Genomic DNA, 8517 nt, shown 5'->3' with positions numbered 1-8517 from the left:
GGGAGCGGGGGAGTCCAGCGCCCCACGCAGCTGCTGCGGGGAGCCGGGCTCGGTGCAGCTCTCCCCTCTCCCCCTGAACTAGATCCCGCCCGTCCCCACGCAGACGCTCCCTGTGCGGGTGCTAACGTGCGCGGAAATCAGACCGGATCTCCGTGACGGGACGGGACGGGACCGGACGCGGGGTGACTTTCACCTTGAGGGATCACCCGCTTGCATAGAAAGCGCAGGGCCAGTGCCGGGTGCGGGCGTTCAGGCCTGCGGAGCTTGGGCTCCTTATCTTCATTGTACAGCCCCGGAGTCCCGACCCCCCCCCCATAAAAGCGGCGTGGAGGGAACGCCCGCCTGTCACTGCCTTAACGATGCGCCACGCCGCGCTCCAGCGTCACCCACGCGGCTCCGAGAGGCGGCCAGGCCCCGCTCCGCTGCAGTGCGCGTGGGGCGAGAGGGGCGCGGGTTCGAATCCCCCTCCCCCCGGCACGTGACAAGCTGCGCGGCCTGCCCCAGGGATTGCCTGGAGCTGAGCTAGCCCCGGCGTCCGGGCAGCGGGCGGATCTACCCCCCGCACCGCTCTTGCGAGTGGGAGGAAACAATACAAGCGCTGAGTGCCCGGCAGCCTGCCAGAGCCTCTCCCTGGCAGGGCGGGGGTTCCCGGGACTGGGCAGGAGCAAGTGCCTGTCCCCGGAGGGACTAACCCCGTGGGGAGGCGGATGCCTGAGGGGGGTGCCAGCCCTAGGCACCCTTGGGCGGTGTAGTAGGACGGGGGGACATAGGTTATCTGTCCCTCTCCGCCCGCTGTGATGCCCTGGGGCCCCCTTCGCCGCAGCTTGCCAGGTCCCAGCCGGGCAGGGACTGGGTAATCTCCCGGTCCACTTCCACTGCGCCCGCCCCGTACCCCAGCCAGCCACCAGCAGCTGCTGCAAAAAGATCGTGCCCAAAGCCCCCGCCCGGCTCTGAGTCCAGCGCAGGGGGCTGGGTAGGTCGAGAAAGGAAACGACCAGACGGGAGGTTGCGTCGCTTCCTTTCGCCTTTACTCCTGGCCTCCCACCAGACTGTCCCACTAACCCCCAGCCAGGCTTGGTTTGGCTTCTGTGAAATGCCAGCTCCAGATCCCGGGCTAAACCCGGGGACTGAGCCGCTGAAGCTCTCACGTTGCCTTCCCCATGAACCGCTCTATATTTACAGTCTGGATGCTGCGCCTCTAGTTTTAATTGTATTTTAACGGGCTGATTCCTTCTCGCTTTGAAAACAAGCGGGGTGGAAAAGGATGCGCGTTTGGGACAAGGCGGGGGGGGGACAACACACATTTTTATTTATACCTTTGACATTTAAAAGAGCATAATTAATTTGTCCTGCTTGCATTAACATTGCTGAGGAACGGTCAGAAATCTAACCAGCAAAGGAGGGCGGGGGGAGTATACGCCTGCAAAGCTTGGTGGTGCTTGTTGTTCTTTCTTTGCGATCTGTAATCACTCACTCGACTAGGAGGCAGCAAAATAGTAAAGATTCGATAGATTAAAATGCAAATGAAAGGTAGAAAAAGAAACATTAACATGGCAATCAAAGATTTAATAATCGTAAATCACGGTGGGGGCTGTGGGGTTTCTTCCTCTCCTTTTTTTTCAGCTGCAGTTGGTGTGTGTGTGTGTGTTTAATGTTTTAATCAGGTTCGTTCGCTAAATAAACAATTTCTGAAACGAGAATATTTTTTTCACAATTTTAGCCGTGGTATAAAGCAACCTTTTTGACGTATGGAGACGCAGCTCTCAAACTATGATAAAAAGGGAAAAAAATCTGTTTGATTAGTTGACATGGGAATTTAACGTGTGTGTATTAATTTCTACCACTTAGCAGCGGCTGCTATTTTACTGTAAAAGTGAAATAAAATGCGAATGCTTAGTGAAAGGGAGATAACTGGCCTTTATTTACATCTCTAATTCTAGCACTGAGGCGCACGGCTGCAGAACCAGTTACAGAAATGCAAAATATAGTGAACAAAAAGGGCCGTGACTTATGCCAGAAACGTATTTATTGCAGCCTAGTTTACTAGAAAATTGTGTCACTTCGCAAACCCAGGAGGAAGTTTTAACAACGCTCGTTCAACGGTGTAGCAAATTAACCAACGTAATCGGCTCGGTTAACTGGGTTTGCGGGCTGTAGCCTGTGTGGTTTCTTGTTGCACTCGCTATTTAAACCAGTCCAGTTTGTTTCTTAACTGAGAGGGGCGCCAATAAACTCTCCTCCCAGCGCTGGGGCTGGGGCAGTATTGATACGGTTCTGCCTCAAGCCTGGAGCCCAGAAATCCTTTTAACTTTCGAGCGCAACACATGGACTTCATTTTGCATGCCGGGGGGCGGTTAATCTTCCCTGCCTTGGTAATCTTTTGGGGAGTGTGAGCCCAGCGGGGGCGAGGGGATCCCTGGCTGGGCACAGGTTTGTTTTCCCAGCGGTGCTCTTGCTGCGCGGGGGATGTTGGGGGTCACGATCTCCGCTCCCCCCAAATTAAAAGAAAAAGCGAATTAAAGACAGAGGAGCCGCCTACGAGCCACCACCTCTGGCTTCGACGTGGCACGCTGCGTTGGAGCTGCTCCTTCCCCGCCTCTGGCTAAACAACTCAAGTTTTCCCCGTTGAAGTCGCCCTGGCCAAGCCCGGGACCGCGTGTCAGCTGGGAGTCGTTCCTCCCTCGCCGCGGCTGCCCCCGGGATCCAGGGCTCCGCACCCAGCTGACTTCACTTTCCCCCCCAGCCAAGCCCAACTCGGCGCATCGCCCGGCGCTGCTGGCTTATTTCAAGCGCACGTCGATTTGCTGGGGGGCGGTATTTGATTGGGGAGCGCGGAGGGGGTTAATATGTCTCGTCCGCTGCCGGTTAGCAGCCGCCGCGCCCTCCGCAGCACCGCTGCAGTTCGCGTTCCCGGGAGCGGCCGAGAGGGACGCGGGGTTAGCGCGGCGGGTTCGGAGTACCGGCCACGCTCCGCTTGTTCCTGCTGGGTGTAGGTGTGGGGCGCCTACCCCACCCTTGTTGACAATGTACAGCTGATCCCCGCCGGATGGGGGGTATCCCTCCCTCCCCAGCCCGGGGCGGCAGCTCGTTTCCTTGGGATGCCAGCCAGGTACCTCTCTGCCGAAGGTGACCCCAGCAAAGCGCCCGACAGGGTCAGCCCCAGCGCCGATGGGTCTTTTATTTTATTTTTGCATGCAGCCCGAAAGATAATGAGGGCTTGTCTTAAAACGGGACAAACCGTACCGGGGCAGCCTCTGACCCCGGAGTGCACGGCTCGGCTTCATTGATTCCCCCCTCCAGCCCCCCACCTCTTCTGAGATAATGCAATTACAAACATCAATAAGGAGCTGCAAGGGGAATCATTATGCGGTGACAGTGATAAATGATGGTGCAGAAATAGCAGGCTGGTTTTTTTCCCCCCTAACAATCCAGGAGCCGCCCAGGGGCTTTGGGGGCTGAACACAGTCACCAAGGAAACAGCTGACATCCAAAATGGCACCAAAAAGGGGTAGCGGGGGGGCGGGGGCGAACTCTTTCTTTCGTCTTTCACTTTCCTCCCCTTCTTCCAAAGAGTTGAGTTTCGGCTTGGGAAGCAGCTGCCACGCAGCCCTTGAGTCATTTCACACGCTAAAGCTCAGGGAGATTTTTCTCTCTCTGTCCACTACATAAAAGACAAAGCTGCCCGCTCAGAGTTTATTAACTGCTGTCGCGCAAGCGTCTCGGGCAGCCGAGCAAAAGCGGCTCTCGCACTCCTTGGGAGAAACATGCGGTCGTCCGAGATGCACTAGCCAAGGCCACCTTCCCTCCCTTTCCTGGCGTTTGCCCGCGGGTTGCTGCTTGGGTGTATCTCCCAAGCAGCGTGGTCCTTAGAGGGCTCCAGCTACCCACAACTAAGGGTATTTGTCTCCGGCACCGTAACGAGGTCACGGCGCCAGGTACATACGCTGCAATTTCCCAGCAAGTCCTGCAAGGCAGCGGGGAGATGTGACCTATGGGGATAGATGGCCAAGCCCTGGGTGCCCCGCTGGATTTAAAGGCACGCTGGTGAGGAGTGAATACACTGACACTGGCGTCTAAATGGGCCGCTTCTTTGCCCTGCCTGGCAGGACTGGGCTGGGACCGCTTTGCCTTGGGGTGGGACCGCAGCGCTGGGAACCCGAGCCCGCAGCGCTCCGCTCGGCTGCTGGGAGCGCAAGTGACGGCTGCCCCTCCCCCCGCCGGGGATTCCTTCCCGCTCAAAGCGGCTGCCCACGCTCCAGGAGACCGAGGGTAAAAGGTAAGGAGGCGCCCACCCTCCGCCCGGCGGATCCCACAGCCCTTCGGGCACTAGGGAGGGCTCCGCCGGCCCAGCGCTGCAGCGGGGGCTGGCTCAGCCTGTGCTTCATCTCCCGTGGACGTGCTGCTCTCGGCACAGCCGGCCGCAGGCAGCGAGAGCCCTTCCCCACGCGGCGCGTCTCTGCCGGGCCGCAGGGGGCCAGCGAAGGCCGGCGAGCGGCTGACCAAGTCGAGGACGTTTCCCTCCAGGGCGTTCCCTGCGCTCCTCTGCGGGGGCGACGAAGGCAGTGCCCGGGCAGCGAGTGCGTGACACGAGCGAAAACTCCCTTCCGAGCACGCTGCCGCCCCCCTAGCCAACCAGCCGACAGCTGGGAGCGCGGCCCCGGCAGCCGCCTGTCTGAGCAGTCCCCCGCTGGCACGGTGCTTGTTGGTGTCTCGCCCCCCTCCGCAGGGTCACCGCCAAGGCGTTTTCACCCGGCCCTAGTGCTCCGCGCCCCTCCCCTCGCACCACAGGGGTCCCCGGTTAAAGAACGCCCCTATGCAAGGCACTGCGGCCGGCACCCCGCCGTGCCCCCGCGCCCCGGCAGCCGTTCGCCGGAGGCTCCGCTCACGAGCTGGCCCTGGCTTTGCGTTCTCCTCTCCCCGCCCCCGCCGGCCGCTGTTCCCGGGCCGGGCCTACAGGGCGCTGGCCGCTTGCGGCGAGCGAAGGGGCGGCTCGGCCTCCGGGCCAGGGCTCGCCCCCTGCGGGGCTGGCGCAGCGTGAAGCCGCCCTGCGGGCCCGGCAGCAGCAGGAGCGGGCCCGGTCGCGGACGCCGCCGCGCGAGCGGGGCTCCCACTGCGACGGCGGCGGCGGGGGAGGGCGAAGCACATGGCCAGAGAGCTCCGGGCCGCGGCTCTCCCCACCCCCGGGCGGGATTTCCTGCCCCCCTCCCCCGCCAGGTGGGCTGCACTCAAGGCGAGCTCCGGCCTCCCTCCCAGATCCGCTCGCAAGGAGCCCAAGGGGCGGCTGCTCTGTTTGTTTTCTCTCCTGTCGCTAAGGCCGCTGTGTGGAGCAGCCCCCGCCCCAGCCGCGGGGGCGAGCTGGGGGTGGGGGGCGGGGACGAGGGCCCGGCTGGGCATCGGGGATCCGCTGCAGTGGGATGACACCCCGATCCTAGCCCCAGCGCCCGGGGTCCCCCTGGTGGGGGGCGAGCGGCCTGGTAGCGGGGGTGGTGGTTCCCTTCCCAGCGCCCCCGCCGCTAAGCGTGGCCCGGGCAGCATTGGGAGTGGCGCCTTTTGTGGCAAGTCCCCCCACGCGCACCCCGCGGCGCCCGTTTGCGGGAGCCCGTCTCCCTCCCGTGCCGTTCTCCCAAGCCCCCAAAAGAGGGCAGTCGAAGCTGCGGTTGCACAGCCAGAGAAGGCGCCGGGGGAGACGCCGCTGAGCTGCTCGCAGCCGGCCAGGGAGGGGGGTTGGTTTGGTTTGACCGGCGCGGCTCCTTCTTCCCGTCCTCCCCCGATCGCTGCCAATCTGCGCGGGGTGCGGAAAACGCGCACCACGGAGAGCGGGAGGGGGAGGGGGGGGTGCAGGCTCAGTCGTGCTCACTGGGGTCTTCCAAATTAAACACAGCCCCAACACGCTTGCCTGCTGGAGCACTGCGTTGGCCTCTCCGCTGTCCCCCCACACCTCGCGTTTGTTTTCTCTCACTCAGGGCAGATCGCGGCGGATGAGTTGCAGAGTGGTTGCCAATAACCCCCGTCCCCCTTCTCCTCGCCCCCCCCCGCCCCCCCCCCCCCCCCCCGCAGCCTGGGCTTTGAATGGGGGGTAGCTAGGAAACAGCGAGCAGGCTGCGAAGCCGGAATTTCCAACGTGTAAAATGTTCTTAACGGAGCCATTGAGAGAGTGCAATAAGGCGTGAGGGGGAACTAATCTCCCCATTTAAATGTTTGTGGCAATTTTATCTAAATGAATTTTAATGCTAAACGAGGGATAATTCCCTATTTGTAACCCGTTTACTTCTCTTTCCTGGGCCCCCAAAGCCGTCTAACATCATGCGATGAACAACAACAATAAGAGAAAAAATACTGTCGAGCATCTTCTTCGTTTTGGATGTGTTATACTTACAGCTGATTAAATGGCTCGGGCTGGAAGAGTGGTTTTAATTTGAAAGGCACCAAACTCCCCGCAGGCCCCCAAAAGTCATATTAAGGAAGGAGCTTTTTGTGAGCCTTCTCCCCTCCCCTAAGAAAGGCACAAACGCGTGTACTCTTTGTTTGCGGCAGGGCGGTTTGTTGCTGTCTTTTAGGAAACATTAAAAGAGAGCGAGAGGGAGGCTGCAGCCGGCCCAGCTCCCAGCTCTTACTATTTGGGCCCAGGACTGTCCTCCTGATAAACTCACCAGGCAGGATGAGAAATCGGTAGCATGGCCCTTTAAAAAGCAAGGGGTGTGGGGGGGAAATGGGGTGGAAAAAAAGAAAACACCGGGGGAAGGGGGAAAGACCCCATGATCGATTTTTCGAGGTCACTGTGCTCCAGGAGCCAGCCTGACTCTCAACTGCCTTAGTATTCCCCCTTTGTAACCAGTACCACCATGCACACTATTCACCCAGTAAGTCCGCTTCTCCACTCCTTGGCCTTGGTGTAGCTCGGATGAAGTCAAGGGACTGCTAAGTGTAGCGAAGGATCAATCCCCTGGAGGCTTGGGCTGGGACCTGACTGTAAGCAGTGGGGGAGAAATGGATGGTTAGTAGTAGTTTTAAAACGCATTTATTATTTAATGGAAAAAGTAAACAAATGGCCATTAACTGCTAGTAACCACCTATCAGGAGGGAATTATTCCAATCCAGAGAACTCTTTGCAGACTGAACACTGCTCTCTCCTCTAGATGTTTTTTAAATCATCCTGCTGGGGAGTAAGGGGGGGAGGGATGGAGGCTATGATTAAAGGTTTATTTTTTAATGGCATAAAAGTGTGGTGTATTTAGAAGAGATACTTCTGAAGCACACTCCAATATAGAAAAGGTGAGAGGGCACAGGACTGCTCCAGCAGGTAAGCCAGTCAATCAAGTATCACCTAGTAAACCCACCGAATAACTGGTTCCTCTTTTCAAATGGAAAATAGAATTGTTCAGGGCGGGTTTATGGGGTGACATCTATTTGAATGGCAGCTTTAGCCAGCCCCATTGCAGAGGCTACCTTTTGTTTACCAAGCAATTCCAGCTAGAGGTTTGGTTTTTTTATGAATTTGTCTTAATTAAAATATTTGTATATTTTTCCTTACCCTTAGGAACCACTTTTTATAGCTTCGATTTTATTTAAAGAAAATTATAAGGTACTGCAGCCTAAACATGTTATTTTGTACTATTTTAACTAGTTGGCTGCAGTGCAGAAAGTACAGCTGTACTGGAAAATTGGTTAATGATCAGGCTTCAGCCAATCAGAGCACAAAACTTATTTATGAGCATTAGATTTAAAAAGTCTATTATCCTTAGTTTGAATAGTTAATTCACTTACAAATATGCACTTATCTCAGGCAAGGTTTTAATTTTTTTTTCTAAATACATTCAGTTGAAGAAAGAAGTTTAAATCTGTCAATGTTTCAACTAATGAAAATAAGGTATTAGAGATGTAATTCAGGGAGGGAAAAGATTTAAAATATGTATCCAATATTTTGCAGTTAATGTTCCTGGATGTTAAAATTGCTAATAGGCAATAGTTATTCTGATAATTTACAGTGTAAACTGTCAGAAAGCTTTTTTTTTTAAATAGTGTAGCAATACTTTTAAATAATATACTATGATATTTAAATAGCAATTATAGGTATAGCTTTTTCAAGTTTAATCTTACAGATGCTGGGTTCAGATATTACTAGAGAGTCACTACAAATTTTGGGGGGCAGCAAACAAATTTTTCAAGCAGTGGAGTCAGTATGACAAAAAATAATTTGTTTTTATTTTAGATTCAGATTTCATTACTGCACTCAAACTACTACAACTGGGCTTTGAGTTATTATACAATCCAAACTGTTTCAATCAGAAACTCTAAGACTCAGTGTGCAATGATTATTAATTATTATTATTATTATTATTATTATTATTAATTAGCTCCTTGGTTTCTTGATAGAAAAAGGCTATCAACAAGCATTTGTTTAACCACAACAAAAAGTATAATTAGCTTATCCCACTTAGTAAATCTGTATGCATGCCAACTCATACCAAACTGCTACTTTTACAAAAAATTGCAATAATACAGTTCATTTTTCCAGTC

General features: G+C 55.4%; 1 protein-coding gene across 2 annotated transcripts in view; it reads right to left on the bottom strand.

Annotated features, from left to right (window-relative positions):
* Positions 1-7664: 7664 nt before the first annotated feature.
* MEIS1 (Meis homeobox 1) overlaps positions 7665-8517 on the bottom strand; it is a 147625-nt gene continuing 146772 nt past the window's right edge. Inside the window, exon 12 of one of the 2 annotated variants that reach the window (XM_074989434.1) lies at positions 7665-8517. This exon is cut by the window's right edge and continues 1191 nt beyond it. The gene's annotated coding sequence lies outside the window, so the exon portion shown is untranslated. The other variant, XM_074989433.1, reaches the window with a different exon arrangement.

The sequence above is a fragment of the Carettochelys insculpta genome, chromosome 3 (genome assembly GCF_033958435.1).
Source record: "Carettochelys insculpta isolate YL-2023 chromosome 3, ASM3395843v1, whole genome shotgun sequence".
Classification (NCBI taxonomy): Eukaryota; Metazoa; Chordata; order Testudines; family Carettochelyidae; genus Carettochelys; species Carettochelys insculpta.
Note: the sequence above shows the minus strand (reverse complement) of the source record. Positions and strands in the feature narration are given on the sequence as shown.